The sequence below is a fragment of the Rhinatrema bivittatum genome, chromosome 5, assembly GCF_901001135.1.
Source record: "Rhinatrema bivittatum chromosome 5, aRhiBiv1.1, whole genome shotgun sequence".
Lineage (NCBI taxonomy): Eukaryota > Metazoa > Chordata > Amphibia > Gymnophiona > Rhinatrematidae > Rhinatrema > Rhinatrema bivittatum.
In genome coordinates this window covers 354209254-354226106 of record NC_042619.1, presented here as the reverse complement: position 1 = coordinate 354226106, position 16853 = coordinate 354209254, and positions in this window count along the sequence as shown.

Below are 16853 nucleotides of genomic sequence, written 5' to 3'. Positions count from 1 at the left end.
CATCAGTAAGGGAGTCCTCTGTCTGTGCATGTCCATCAGACTTGTAGATAGACCAGCTCCAGGCAGGAACCACATGGAGCTCACTGCCTCACATCCATCATCCTTGATAATGCTTGCTGTAGGTGGCTTATTGCCACATTTCATGTAGTTGTGACTGGGAGCTCTTTTTGAGGAATGTACTGCCGGTTGGATTCAATCCAGGTGCTCTGTTCTTGGAAGTCATGTCAGTGACATGCAATCACAAATATTCAAATAAGTTTAGCTAAAGGACTCTGCTCCCTGTTTTAGATCCATTGCTTTTCATCATTGCATTTATTTTGTTTGTATTTAGCGTGGTTTAGAAAAGTTTACAGTTACGCTTAGATTTCTGGTAACAGGGGAGCTGGATAGGGAAGTAGGCTGTGAATCCATGCAGCCTGAAACCTAAAGCGTTTATTAGTATTTAAATGTTTTGCTGGGCCTCACGATATTACTCTGACACACTTGCTATGAAGAGTGCAGTAGGCTTTGGGTGTTTTGGATCGCTTACTCTTTCCTATAGAACCGCTGAAGGTACTGTATTTTAAATTTCTCCGATGCTCGCCCCTAAACGACACTCTCTTTCCTGGAACAAGTGATGCTATCTCGGAGCTTTGCCGCAAGCTGCGCCTCAGTGGAATTAATCTTGATCCTTACTAAGCTCGGCTTCTCGCTGGTGAGCGGTCTCTAGGGGAGTGATCTGGGAGGCTTGTTTTTCAGATGGTGCTGGTTGCCAGAAAAAGCAGCAGCCGGGGGGGGGGGGGGGGGGGGGGGGGGAAGAGAGACTCTGCCAGAAAAAGTCGTGCTGGAGATCAGATGACAAAGGCAGCTGAAATCCAGACCGGGTCCCAAACCATGTTGAATGCAGGCATATCCTGGGAGAAGAACACTATCCCCTTCTTAAAGAAAATATAATTATTCAATATGAATAAAAAGGGTTGAATGGTAAATGTAATTTTTAAATTTTTTTTCCCCCTCTGATTTCTGTAAGGAAATAAAATCAGGACTACATATCATTGACTGTTTTAGGGTAAAGCCAGAACTGGATCAGCCCCATTCCTTATAGCATGGAGCCAGCTGCCAAATTTAGATGGTGGGCTGAGAGGGAGATCGAGGTGACCATCTAGGCAGCGACAGATTTGTTTTGCTGGCCCTAGGCCTCTCACCCCCCCCTGGACATCAGATCCTTCCTCCTGGACTCTGTCCTTGCACTCGCAGCCTTTTGCTGTTGTAGAAGGGATCAAAGGTCTGGTCTGAGGGGAGGATGGTGGGAGGTCCAATCATCAAAAACTGCTTTCCTGATCTTGGTTTTCCTTTATTTTAAAAATGAACTGGGTGAGGGCAGCTCTGCAGTTACTTGGCAGAATAAGAGCTGCAGGGATTAGGTGGCTTGGCCAGTTCTGCCTTTCCTGGTAGACAAATCTTCCTCCCTGTGCGCTGCATTCACAGTGCAAAGAACACAACTTGAATTCAGCCGTTTCTGCCTAGGCCCTGAATTGTCTCCTAGCTCAGTGGTATTCATTGCCGGTCTTTTGAAGGCCATAGATGGATCACGTTTTCAGGATATCCCTAACGAATATGCATGCAGTGATTTGCATGCACCCTGCCTCTATTGTATGCAAATCTATCACATCCATATTCATTACAGATATCCTAAAAATCTGGCTTGTTTGCAGCCCTCGAGGACTGGAGGTGCATGCTACTGCCCTAGCTTCTGTAATTTCTTTTATTCTTAGGCAGTGTGTTACAGAGGAAAGTATTTTTCATATCTCTCAGATCTAATATCTCTACCCATTTTACAACCATTGCTTGAAGGATTCATTTTAAGTTAATGTCCTTTTTTTTCTCGTGAAAATACGTAAAGAAAATGTATTTGCATTCACCTTATTAGCTGCCTTCCCAAAAGCTCAAGGTTGATACAGAATATCAAACTTAAAAATCACTCCTTCCGTGGATGTACCTTAATCAAATGCCCGTCATTTGGGTAGATTTTGGTTTACAGAGACTGCATATACATGTAAAAACAGAATATTTCCTTGTCTGGTAAGTATTGTGACTTATGCAAATGTTGCTTGCTCATTTCAGAAATGTTCCTAAGTATCTCTCTCTTTGGTTTTCCGTATCTGTACTGGAGGGGCAACATTTTTTTAAATGGCACGCCTCAAAACTCAGAAAAAACAGTCCTGCGGTCTTTTCCGTGGCAGGTGGTATCGTGTAACTGGGTCCTTGGTAATGTCTGGATTTTGTCGGTTCAGTGGGGGTGGGGATGCAGCTCACTGGGCCACAAAATGAGATTTGATAGGACGGCTCAAGTCTTGGGAGACGGCAGCGGACGATCCCCAGCTTTTCCATTTCTCCTGTATCTCAGACTTAATGGGTGTTATGCATTGGTGAACCTGGCTCACCTGCTGTGTCCTCACATTTCCTCTGCCGTCACATTTGTACCCATTAAAATACATTTAAATACATAAGGAGCAACAGCAGCATTTTTGTTTCCAGTAAGGTTGCCAACATTTTGGAGCCTATTTTTATAAAAGGGATAAAGGGATCCCAGCCACCCACCTTCCTTCTGCATCTGTGAGGCAAAACCTTCGACAATGGCGCCCACGCTATTTTGAGGTTTCTTTCTGTGGAAAGAAATTGATGGTGCCACTTGTTCTCAGTACTTTCAACTATAAGAAACGTGCAGATGCCCACTGTGAACAATGGCTCTTTTGCTGTCATTTGCAGAAACGTTAAATCGATGCTTGTAACCCTCACTGTCAAGCAAGATTTTGCTTGTATGATCTTCTTTTATTCTTGTAAGGCATTGGCTTGTGTGTGCATAGCGTGTATGGGATGATGTGCTTGATGGGCCTCCTCTTGCTCCATTGAAACCGGCTTCTACTGGGGCTATTTGTTTATATTTATTAATCGCTTCTATAAACCACTTGAAACAATTTTACAAAATCATATAAAATAGAATACATTAAACACAGCAGTACGGAAACATCCTAGCCCCATCACATCATAAATATTAAACATACAAAAATTACAAAATTAGCCAAATCCAAATTTAAATCTTGTTTAATTTAAAATTACCATAGAAGAACGGCCTGATCTCCCAAACCTAGCCTGTCAACCCCTAACACCGCAATGTAAAAAGTCTCTGAGCTAATTGGAAAGCCGTACAAACATAGTGGTGTGCCCATTCCAAGATACACATCCCTTCTGCAAAGGACTTCAACCTTCCCCTCTGCTTCCAGAACCCTATGGGTGTGCCCTCAGGGGTATGGAAAAGAGAAAGGGGGGAGGGCATTCGCCTAAAAGGGAAGAGGAGCCTGGTTTCAAACCGTTTCAGCCTCTCAGGCCTCTAAATACTGCAAATACCAGCTTGCAAGCACTGTGGTGTCTGCCGGCAAGACAGAGAAACCAGCGTGCGCAGAGTTAACTGATAAGGCTGCTAAGACACTTCCTCAGTCACCTCTGAGCTCAGCTGACTTTGTAAGCCAATGAGGGTTTGCATTTCCCGTTCTTTGATCTCTCCGGGGGGGGGGGGGGGATGCTGGAGCTGTTAAAATTAACCAGGACAAAGGTTTTGAAAAACAGAGAGGTTTTGGAAGGAGCCAGGGCAGATGCCTTGCAAGAAGAACAGAACCTAGTTGTGGTTTCCCGTGAGACTGTTCTGAAGCCTGGTGCTGTGCAGAGAGCAAAATACTTTCAGCTTCAGAGGAAGAAGTATGGAGGCTGGGGGGTGCAGGTGCCTGCCAGAAGTGGTGCCAGGGCTGGCACCTTGCTATGGAACAATCACTGAAGGATATTCTGGCCGCAAGGGACCAGGGTGCAGTCTCTGAAGCAGAGTGCTTATTAAAACTGAATGTAGAAAACAGCTAGATGAGAGGATTTTTTTTTTTTTTTAAATAAATAAGATCTACAATGTTTATTATTCCAGCAATCTTCTGGGAAAGAAATTACCCAGGCAGGAGAGTTAGGCAAAGAGACAATTGTTAAATATGAAAAACCTAAGCCCTTGAAAGGGGTTCCACTTCTGTCCTTTGTGCCTTTTAGGACGGTGCTTTACTGAGCTCTCTCACCTGTGCTCCATGTAGGAACTTGTGCTCCCTCACCTGTGCTCCATGTAGGAACCTGTGCTTCATGTAGGAGCCTGTGCTCCCTCACCTGGGCTCCATGCAGTGAGGAACCTGTGTTGAGGGGTTTCCTTCCTTCCTTGGGTAGAGTTTCCTCAACAGAAAAGCCACCACTGTCTGATGCTCAGATGCAGACCAGCACCTGGTCTCTGCTCTCAGCTTCTCATGGCAACAACAGATGCCAGCAATGGCTCGGACATTTGTAGGAACTGAGAACATGCTGGAGTCCCTTTTTTGGAGGATGGTGGCTCATAACTAATTTAATATCTTCAGGCGCTGCTCGGGCTTAACCATTGCATCCCACGCGGACTCTGTCCCTGGGGGGGCTCTCTTTATGTGGGGGAAGCTCTCGCTTACGGCCCAGATGGTGAGAAATGGCCACCAGTGTGCGTGTGGTCCTTTGTTGCTTCCCGGGGTGAGAGGCTGTCAGAACTCAGACCGGACCAGGTCTGATGTTAAAATAAAGTTTACTGATTAATACTCACAAATTAAAGTCCATTATCCAGAAGCCTGAATTTACATCTGACTGGTGGTACAGGTATTACTCAGGGTGGGATAGGGGTCCTTTCACCAGACGTCTGGGGTGAGCCCATGGTGATGTTAAATGTATAAACTCTCCCAGTGGCTGTGCGGGAATCCTAGTGGAGGGTCCCCAACTTTACTGCAAAAATCTTATTTTTAGTCCTCTTCTCCTCGCACACTCAGCCCGTCCTGGTCTTTTGGTGCTAGAGATCTGGTTCGGGTCTCCTGCTCTTATTCTTCCTTCCTTATTCTCTGATCTTTCTGGGGAACTTCTCTTGGGGGAAATTTAGTGGGATCAGGCAATTTCTCCGCTCTGAAATCCCAGTGGAGAGGGGGGGATCCGAAAAACCTCCCCCACTCTGCTGAAGTCCAAAAAAAATACTTTTAAATCTTAAACTGGATCTCTCTTCTGCCCTCGCTGTCTCTCGTTGCAGGACCCATCACTGGTGAGAGCCCTTTTGCCCCTGAAAGGTATCAGATTTAAAATTAGTAAGAGAAGCACCATCCGACAGGAAGTGCGAGGTGAGGCGTCACTTCTAACAGAAACTCCTTTTGGATGAAGCTGGGAGGCCTCACCAGAGTGTGAAAAATATGCATCTTTTACTCTGACTGCTTCCTCAAACTGAACCCCAGGGTGTATTAACATGGCCGGGCTCAATAGTCTTCAGGCATCCAATCCAGAGCCTCCCGGTGGGAGGGACTGAGGGGTATGGATGGCTCCTTAGAAAATGTGTTCCAAGACAGGGACAGTGACATCTGGTGGCCATCTGGGGACTGTGTGCGCACAGCGCAGCAGTGGGGAGGAGCTCTGGCAGCCAAGGAAACGAACCAAGCCAGCTGCCTACGTCACACGCGACTTCTCCCCTTGTGTGTAGAGGGAGCTGGTTCATGTATGTTTTGCTTTTGCTTTAAAATGTGAAAGATAGCTTGGTGGGGCTTTCAGTGCTTTCCTAGCTCGTCTTTGACCATACGAGTCTTCTTCGTGTCCGCACTGCCTGCTCTGTGAAGGCTGATGGGCCGCACAACGTTTTTTGTTAAAAAAGTAGGTGTGCCCTAGGTTGGGGGATCAAGTCACTGAAACTATTGTTCATTCTTGTAGCTGATGTTTCAGTGTTGCCAGCGTTTCTTTGCAATCTGCTTATTTTGTTGTGGTTTTCCTTTTCCTTCATTACCACTTGTAAGTAAACTGTTTTAGAAACCGCTACTACAGTGTGATTGGTGTTAAAATTTGATTAGTGCGGGGGTTGAGTCTGTGGCACTGGAAATCCCTGAAGAGTGCCTGGATTTTGGGGGGTGGGGGGGGCTTGGGGACGCTGTTTCACCTCTCTTCAGGCTTGCATACCTGCACTGTGCATTATGGGGGTAATTTTCAAAGGAGTTACGCGCATAAATGTAACTACTATTGTCGCAATTTTCAAAAGCCATTTACTCACGTAAAGTGCACTTATGCGAATAAATCCTATGGACGATTAAATAGCATATATTGTAGCAATTTTCAAAAGCCCACTTACGCAAGTAAAGTGCATTTACACGTGTAAAACCCAGTTTTACGCATGTAAATGCTTTTTAAAATCAGACCCTATATTGTTTCTTTTAGGGTTGACCCGCCCCTCTCTTGGCACTGGGTAAATCTTAATACCTCAGTGAGCGGGGGCGTCGCATGAAATAACCAGGTTTTAATTGCTTTACGGAAAAGAGTGATCCTTTTGACCACGGCAGTCAACTGGGAGACTATTCAATGGTAAAGGCGCTACTACTGAAAATGGTTTTCTCTAGTCAAGCTTCCTTTACTGTAGGGATACAGAGTGGGTCAGATTCAGAAGATCGCAAGCCTCTGGCTGGAACGTGAGCCTTAACCAGTGACTGCAGATACTTTAGAGCCTTTGCAGCTCACATTCGACACTGTTCGCCTTCCATAGCAGCTACGAGAGCCTGATATACCATACGGAGGAATTGATGGGCATTGCCAAGAGCGCCATGGTTTAGCTCCAAGAGATGGGAAGAGAGTTGGGCAAGGAGCATTAAAAAAAAAAAAAAAGCTTCATGGCCGAGGCAAGAAAAGCCCTTGGGGCAAAAGCTCTGTGGAAGCGGGAGGGCCATAGATTGAGGACATTACCCTCCCTCCCTGCCTGCCACAGATAGGATGGGATCACTCAGTAAACAGAGGGGGGAGAGAGGAAGGAAGCAAGCTAGCGCAAGGCTCACTCTTCTAAACTGGATGCAGAGAACACTATCCGTTGAGAAGAACAGGGAAAACCTAATGAAACGTTAGACACAGCAACCAGTGAATACTGAACTGTTTACAAACCGGGGAAACTATGAGTGTAATAGTAGCTCCTAGACTTTGATATCCTTGGGTGAAGGAACATGGAGGGGAGGGAAGAGAGTGGGAAGCCCATCTAGGACCATGTGCCAAGGTGCTATAGTTGTGGAGAAGATTGCATCCACAGGGCTCCTCCTGTCTGCCACAGAAGGATATTTAATATTCCTTGGCTCCCTCTTGAATTAGTCCACAGATGTCCGCCCTGGATGTGGGATGCCCTTCTGTCTGGGAGCTGTGATCGCTCGGAATCCAGCAATGCCTAGCTCTTGTCGGACTGAGGAGCCAGAACCAGATCTTGCAATCTAGTCTAATGTGCTATTGCTGGCTCATTGGCTTGGAGGAGAAGCTTAGTGGAGAGGTAGGTATCTCTGGTCCTGGAGTGCCACAAACTGGTCATGTTTTCAGGAGATCCTCAATGAATACGCATGAGGTGTATTTGCATAAACTGCCTCCATTGTATGCAAATATATCATGCAAATTCATTGTAAGTGTCCTGAAATTTAGGCCTGAATGTGGCACTCCAGGACTGCAGCTGACTACTCCTGGCCTGGTGATTAAAGCAGTGGGATGAGAATCAGAGACAACAGTGTTCAAATTCCACTTCTGCCACCGATAGTCCTGATGACAAGGGACTTCACCCTTCCTTGCCTCTGGTTCAGACTTAAGGCTTCAATTATTAAGCATTTTTCCTACAGAAAGAGAATGGGAGAAAAGCCTTAGTAAATCAGGCCCTTAGATTGTAAGCTGCCAAGGGTAGAGAAATACTTACTGTGCCCGAATATAACTTGCCTTGAGCTTGGGTTAGGAAAGGTGAAAAATTGAATCAAAGATCCAAATCTAACAGGAAGCAAAGATTTTAGAGGTTGAGAAGTGGTTATTAAATACAGTATTTTAGAGTACCATGCACCCGTTTCCTATGAATATCTATATTTTTGCTGATCAAATTTGGCATTCGTAAATTTAGTTCTGTTGGAAATAGTCTGTGCTTTGAATGTTTGCTGTTTTACAGGAAAATGTAAATGTGTCCGGTTCTTGCCCTTCAGATAGATACCTTACAGGTTTGGGGAAGGGCTGATTCTGGACACTTTAGGTCAGCCCTAGGACAGTCTGGTAATACAGCCGGTTGCAGGCAGGAGCAGGAACTGGTAGCAAGTTGGAATGGTAAACCAGGAACAAGTTGCACACCGAAGCAGGCTCGAGTAGGAAGCTGGAGCTGCAGGCCAAGAGCAGGTCACAGACTCAAAGAAGGAAGTTTAGGATAAGGGGGGAACCAAGACGGCAGAATGAAGGGAGGAGGTGTCAGGAATTCTCTTCTGCCATACTTTTTTTCTTATTATTTTCTTCCTCATACCTGAAAGATGGTGAAGAGGAAAGGGACGCTCTGGGCCAGTCCGTCAGCCTCCCCCAGGATTAACCCCCCTTATGGCAGACCAATGTAGACGGATTCCTGGTGCAAACAGCTTCCAACATGCTTGGTATGGAACGAGCTACCCTCCACTCGCATCTTGGAACAAAGCGGGCTCCTCCATTTCCCGATGAGAAGCAGTCGCCGGTGGTGATGCACAGACACGCGCCGAGTGGAGCAACTGTTTGAAGAAGTGCCTCTCTCCTTCACGCTGTGGACTCGCAGTGTTGGTAGCTTCTGTGGGGAGAGCGGTTTGGAGGTGCAAGGAAGGAGATAGTACCATCACCTGTACCCGGAGCTGTCGGGATGAGCTCCCCATGTGGGGAAGCTTTTTCATCCGTGCTCAGTGGTTTATTGCGTAGACCTTTGTCTGAGAAGCCTGCGGTTATCACCATGGAGTCCAGTGGAGCAGTTTCTTCTATGACCATTGAAATACATAAGAAATAACACTTTTTTTTAATTTACTCTTTATTAAGTTATTAAATCAAACATTTACAAAGATTACTTTGTTACAGAAACATGTTGCATTAACTCAAGATTGAAAATTTTCAGCAAATAAAATATTTTCAAATAAAGGACCTTGATTAATACATCCGTTAGGCCACTATAATGGGTGGAGGGTGGTGTACTGCACAAAGGAAAACAAAATTATAGAATGAAAATAACAGACATCATGCTTCAGGTATTTCTACTTAGACTGTTTGAATCACCACTTATCTGATGTTCCAGCTTCTTAGCATCAACAAAGGCCTTCAGCTGCTCTGATTGAAAAAAAAATATATAACTCTCCCTTCTATACTTAAGGACACATTTACAAGGGAACCTTAAGTATAAAGGAGGCCCCAAGATCTAAAACCTCCTGTCTTAAAGCTAGAAAGCTTTTTCTTTTTTGTTGAGTCTCTCTTGTCAAATCTGGAAATATACGCAGACAAGATCCCATTAAAAAGATTAATGTACCTTTTAAGTATGCCCTCATAAGTACACCCATATCGTTCTCATTGAAAAAAGAAATCAATAAGGTTGATTTTTCAGCAATTTCATAGGTGGATGATTCCAAAAACTCGGTCAAGTTTTCCAACATATTCTGAGTTGGTGGAACATGTTGGTTCTTTCGTATAGGGAGAAAGTAGACCTTTTCCAGGGGTGGAGTCTTATCCACGGGAATCTCCAAAATATCGCGTATATAGCGATTCACGGTTACCCTAGGCAATTCTCCTACAACCCTGGGAAAATTGATAATTCTCAAATTTAAATGTCTTAGTGTATTCTCAATTTTCTCCATTTTTCTTTTGATCATCCCACAATCCTGTATCAATACAGTCTGTACATCTTTAACTTGTTTCAATCCTGTCTCCAATTCAGACATTTTTCCAGAGACTTCTTTTTTTATAAGCATCAAAGCTGTTATTTAAAGTGTCTAGCTGACTGGATACTGAATTAATTTTAAGAGAGCAGTCTGTTATGGCCTTTGCCATAGCCGATGATAAATTCCACAAGCACTCTAAAAGTGACTACTTGTGGCTTCTCCGCTATTACCTCTCTCAAGGTGAGAGGGAGGGTGTCCTGTCCCGAGGTCTCTGCTCTGGTAACTGGCTGCTCTTCTCTCCTTCCCGAAACGCTCTCACTGAGGGAGGTCTCTCCGTGTTTCATGGAGGTCTGCACACGTTCTTCCCAAGGCACCGCCCCCTCAAGCTGCACACCGGGAGTTAACCCTTCGGGGCTCTCAGGCAGCCGCGGTGTCGATGTTGCTCATGCCGCTGGTGGTGGTCGATCGTCTAACAGACTGAGGGAAACCTCCGAAGTCGAGTCCCCAGCTCCCCTCTGGGACTCGACAGTCGGAACACTCAGCCCTGTTGCCCCAGAAGTGCCGACGCATTGCATGATTGTCCTCTGTCCAGCTGGGATCGCCGAGGAAGAGGGGTAAGCTCTGGGTCTCCACAGAAGTTACAGAAGAAGACAGCTCTGGGTCTTCTTCCACAGAAGTTACGATGAAATAATTATAAAGGCAAAGAAGACGCTGGAACAGGAGTGTTATGCGTCCGCAGTGTCAGCCATCTTGACTCCACCCAATAAGAAATAACTCTAATGAAGTTTCTTTGAAAACACAGTTGAAGAGAATTGGGAGAAGCACATGGATCGTGTTACTATTGTACAATCTGAGATTTTGCAATCAAATTCTGTGGCCTTAAGGAGGATGGAGAATTTAGAAATGTTTCCAAGTATTTATATAAAGGGCTTTGAATACTCTTATTGGGATTTTTAGGAAATATCTTTTGAAGAGTTTGCAATTACACCCAGAAGCAATTCCTCCTATCTCTAAAGTCTCTTTTTTTTCTACCATCTTCTGTAGAAGAAGGGTGTGAAGTAGATGGTCAAGCTGCTACTTTTCATCCTATGGATGTTTTCGAAAGATCCTACTGATGCAGAAGTGTGATCTAGAGTATTGGTTCTCAACTTTTTTTTCTGTTGGGTCATCCTTGAGAGATGGTTCTTACACACGTGACATGCATGACCATCACGGGGCTAAATGTAAAAATACACTCTACATTCATAGGAGCCTGCCATGCCCTGCTGCACCTTCGGCCCTCATTGCATTCAATACCTGGTAATGTGGCCCTAGCACACAAAAGTTTGCCCACCTATGTACTAGAACTCACGTTAGTGAAATGGCAAAGAAACAATTCACTAGCCTAAATGGAATGGTAAAGGCAAATTAACAAATGGCAGCTGAAGTGAGATCTTGTATGTTTTAGGTTTATATTTATTTTATGTGAAATTTTGTTTTTTGATCTTATGTACAGTTTTATATTGGTTTGTAAACCGCTTTGATTGGTGTTTTCGCCTGAAGGTCTAGAACTAATTTTAAAAGAATGAATTAAAAGTATCTTACAATATTAGAAAAAATGTACTGCAGTGAGACACTCTCTAATTTTCTAATAAATAATTTAAAAGAATATACATTTCTCTTTAATCTGCAGCATTTTCCTCTGTCGCGTGTATGATGATTACAGATTAAGAAGACCGATAGGTCAGAGCTGAAGCAGAGGACAGAGAAAAAGGCAACGGGCTTATGTGCCAGTCGAGGCTCATTATATGCAGGCTTAGGTAGGAAGAGCTAGAATCCGCTGATCTGTAGAACTGCCATGGAGGGAAAAGAGGGCACAAGGTGGAGTGAGTGGAGCAGTCATTTGTAAGGTGGTGCCTGTCAGTGCCAACCGGGGTGACCATGTTTCTGTACTCCAGTTTAGCTCTGCATGACTCACGAATAGTTACCTAATGTAGCCCGAAGGCCAAGATGATGTGTTCTTTAATTGTTTGTAACCAGATGTCGATGGCTTAATCCTGTCGTTCAATTGCAGGATGATAGATTTTCTTGCCAGAAGGGCTTTATTGGATCTAGTGAACCCATTTGCTGATTGTGTAGTGTGTTGTAACTGGAGCACCTCTTTGAAATGAATTTGTCTTGCAGCGCTAGATTAGCGGAGCACGCCATTTAAGAAAATTGGTTTTGGTGAAAGTTTAGAATTTCAGATCATATCTAAAAACAATAATTGAAAGTGCTTTCAGCAAAGTGCTCTTCAAAGTCAGCCTTAAACAAGACACAGATTGGGATGAAGATAAGAGTTACCAGGCTGGGTTAGATCAGTGCCTCATCTAGCCCAGCCTGTGACCTCTGACAGTGGCCCCAGAGTTATTAGTGACACCCAACACGTCCAAACCAGAGTTCATCTAAGCATTTTCTGTAGATCTAGAATTGTACAGCAGCCCAGTCCCCAACCAGTCTCTAAAATCAGCCTGTTCTTGTCTTCTAGGAAGGCATCCAGACCCTTCTTCAACCCTGCTGTGCTGCCGTGACTGTACAGTGGCAGCAGGATCCGCAATTTAACTATCTGCTGACTAAAGACGTTTCTTGACTCCATCTTGAAACTAACATACTATTTAATTGGATGTCCCCTGATCCTAGTATTTTTGTTGGTTTGTTCTTTCCCAGCCATGATCTTCTAGACCTCTGCTATTGTCACTTCACGCATATCCAGCATAGCTCTCTGCTTCAACGGCAGGGGAGAAGAAAAACTGATACTTCATGCATATCCAGCATAGCTCTCTGCTTCAACGGCAGGGGAGAAGAAAAACTGATACTTCACGCATATCCAGCATAGCTCTCTGCTTCAATGGCAGGGGAGAAAGTCTGATACTTCACTTTCAATGCATGTCCAGCATAACTCTCTGCTTCAACGGCAGGGGAGAAGAAAAACTGATACTTCACGCATATCCAGCATAGCTCTCTGCTTCAACGGCAGGGGAGAAAGTCTGATACTTCACTTTCAATGCATGTCCAGCATAACTCTCTGCTTCAACGGCAGGGGAGAAAGTCTGATACTTCACTTTCAATGCATGTCCAGCATAACTCTCTGCTTCAATGGCAGGGGGAATGAAGAAAGGTGGATCTATATGCAGACAACAACCAACAAAGACTGAGTTGTTTAGTCTGGGTAAACAAATAAGCATGGGTGTAGCTTGCTTATTGTGGTGGTTACTACCCCTAACTAATTAAGCTAGATATTTCACTTAGATGCAGTTCCAACACTGCTCTCTACATTAATGGTGGGGGTGGAAGGGAAATAGAACCAAAAGGTTACTAAGAGCCAAGAGTAACAGATAAGTATGAGAGAAAAAAAAGTGCAAAACTTGCTGGGCAGACTGGATGGGCTGTTTGGTCTTCTTCTGCCGTCATTTCTATGTTTCTATGTCACCCTCCCCCAGTCTTCTGGTTTCCAACTTTTTTCAACCTTTCTTCATATGAGAGATCCCAAGTCTTCTCACCAAACTGGTTGCCCTGCTGCTGCTGCAGCTACTACGCTGTACTCGTTTGCTCTGTACCTTCCCAAGCTCAGCCACATTCTTTATGAGATGGGGGTGACCAGAACTGCATGAAGTACTCCAGGTGTTGTCACACCAGAGAGCCATACAGAGGCAGGATGATATTTTCTGATTTGTCATTGACTATTTTCCAAATTATTCCTAGTCGTTGGCGCTTTTTTGGCCACCGCTGAACACTGTGCGGATGGTTTGAGCGTGTGGTCTACAGTAAGTCCAAGGTCCCTGCCTTGATAATAGTTTCACAGAATGGACCTCAGCAATTGTGTTGGGGAGCAGAATGTAGCTAGGGATTCACCCATGTGTGAGGACTAACGTCCTGCTTGTCTTAGGAGAAAGCAGAGTTGCTTACCTATAACAGGAGTTCTCCTAGGACTGCAGAATGTTAGTCCTCACAAAACCCGCCTGCCACCCGGTGGAGTTGGATTTCTCCTTATAGTTTTCATTTTTTATAATTCTATGTTATAAGGCTGAAGAGGGACTGCTTGGGTGCAAGGTATAAGGCATGCTGGACATGCTCATTGTGCCTAGTCAAAGTTACAGAAACTTTATCATGTTTTCTATGCCGGGCTCCATCCAATGGTGCACCCATGTGTGACGGCTAACATCTAGTTGTCCAAGGAGAACACAAGTTACAGGTAAGCAACTCTGCTTTCTTGCTGGGGAACTATTTGCCTGCAGAGCAATTGGCAGAGCAAGGGGACAGTCACTGAAAAAGTGAGCTGTTGGATTACTTACCTTTTCAAGAGGGAGGATTTTATTTTTTTGCATGGCAGTGCTGTGCATGCTTCACATTCAGTGCAGTTGTTATGACTTCTATAGACATATATATGAGAGAAATAACCAGAAAAAAAATTGTGGGTATGATTATCTGCTTAGGTTTTAGGTGCTGATGCAGGGAGACTGTGTTTGGTGCCTCAAAAGGCAAATGTTTCATTGGCAGACAAAACTTGTGACCATTTTGCTTTTTGCTTTTACCTGGATCGCCACTAGGGAGCAGTCAGAGACAGCAGAAGAAGTTTGAACATGCTAGACTTGCTCTCCCTTCTATCTAATTTACTAGGTTACTGTTTGCTACAAATTTGCTTCGTTGAATCCCCAAAGATTACAGGTAGATTTTCCAAGCCTGATGCCTGTTTAATATTTTTTATAAACAGATCAGCAAGTAACTATTTCAGAAAATGTACTTCAATGGAAACTATAAGGTAGCAATTCTTAACTTTACCACATTGCAGCCATATTGATAACTTATCTGTGAATATAAACCCTTCACCCAACCCTTCACCCTTTCAGGCCGATACAGTACGTGCGCTCCAGCGGAGCGCACTGTTAACCCGCGTTAACCCAAGCTGCACATTTTACTTTTAGAAATTAGTGCCTACCCAAAGGTAGGCGTTAATTTCTGCCGGCACCGAGAAAGTGTACAGAAAAGCAGTAAAAACTGCTTTTCCGTACACCCTCTGACTTAATATCATGGCGATATTAAGTCGGAGGCCACAAAGTAAAAAAGAAAAAAAAAAAATTAAAATCAGGCCGCGGCTCACGGGTTGAAAACCGGACGCTCAATTTTGCCAGCGCCCAGTTTCCAAACTTATGGCTGTCAGCGGGTTTGAGAACCGACGCCAGCAAAATTGAGCGTCGGCTGTCAAACCCGCTGACAGCCGCCGCTCCTGTTGAAAACGAGGCGCTAGGGGATGCGCTAGTGTCCCTAGCGCCTCTTTTTACCGCGGGCCCTCATTTGAATACTAAATTGCGCACACAGGAGAGCGGGCACTTGCCCGCTCTCCCGTGACTTTTACTGTATCGGCCCGTTTGTCACATTCTTCTTCCTCTTTCCTAGTTTTGTGGTGTCTGCATATAGTAACATTGTTAATGATGTCAGATAAAGACCAAAATAGTCCATCCAGTCTGACCAGCAACTGCTTAGAACTGCCACTCCCTGCCGGCACTCCCATGAAATAATGTTAACTTTAGGTGTAATGGAGGTTACCCATTTCTTCATTTCCAGTCTCTGGCTACTAGGGATAGGGTGGTAACCACCGCTTCCGTTACCTTGCTTATCAATATCTCCCACCCCTCTGTCACCCTATTGGCCACCCTCCTTCATATCTTCCATCTCATTGCCCCCTTCCACAGCTCTCTAACCCAGTTGACTCCTCACAACCTTTCTTCTCTCTGTCACCTTTCGAATTGTCAACTTTTTCACCCCCTGCATTTTTTTTTTTTATTTCTTCCAGTACCTTTTAAATACATTTTGGAAATTTCTCCTTGGAGTGGTGGGGGCTTGCAGTGAGCTGACCCTTTCTTGCCAATCTCTAGCTTCTCAGGAACTCACACCTTAGAAACCTGTTGGTGGAGGAGAGTTGGAAGACAACTCAGAAGGCCAAGCCTTACTTCATTTCTTCCCTCACCTCCCCCCCACCCCCCGATGGCAGTGCATCTAACAGCAAAGCACTACTATATCCACTGTATGTGTGGATATAGTAGTGCATGCAAAAGCACGTGCTAGTTTCCTGCTATTCAATATACTGCCATCACATGAGATCAGGAGTCGGGCTCCTTGGGCAGAGTGCTGTTGGCATCGCTTCATAATTTTCACCTCTACAGAGAAACCCGGCAGGATGCCCCTCTCTCTCCTCTTCTATTTGCACTCACATTTAACCTCTTGGTGGTGATGGAGAAGCATAAGAACATAAGATGTGCCATTTTGGGTCAGACCAAGAAGCCCAGCAATTGTAGCCAGTGCGAGTCATTAGGAAGTAACCAGCAGATCCCAAAGAACAGATCCATTCCTTCTCGCTCTCTCCCATGGATAAGCACTGGCCTTCCAAAGTCCACCTGACCAATTATTGTTTATGGATTTTTCCCTCTAGAAACGTGTCCAAACCCCCTTTAAACTCTGCTCTACTAAATGCTTTGACCACATCCTCTGGTAAGACGTTCCACAGCTTGATTGTGTGTTGACCAACTCTGATTTCATTTTAAATCTGCAACCTTTTAGTTTCCTGGAGTGTCCCCCTAAATCTTAGCATTATTTGAAAAGTTAAATAACTATTCCTTATTTACCTGTTATAACCCACTAATGATTTTTATAAACTTCTTTCATATTCCCTCCTGTCATCTCTTCTATAAGCTGAAAAGCCCTAACCTGTTGATCCTCATAGAGGAACCATTCCATCCCCTTTATCATTTTGGTTGTCCTTCTCTGCACCTTTTCACGTTTTGATATATCTTTTTTTTTAAGATGGGATGAATAGAACTGTACACAGCACTCGAGGTAAGGTCGCACCATGGATCGATACAGAGGCATTATATTTTCTGCTTTATTTCCCATTCCTTTCCTTATAATACCTAACATTCAGGGTCTTTCATCAAATTGCGTTAGGGCCTTATCGCGGTGCCCTCTCTACCTAGCTCCTATCAAGCTAGGTCGAAAGTACAATGTACAAATCTCATCTTTGAGTACCTTTCCTTACTCCAAATCACATCAAATCTTCACCGATGTGTATTATGCTATTCGTACCTCTGACTGTGCATGTAAAACTGCCTTCCAAAACCTAGGCTGCCACCAAAACCTCAC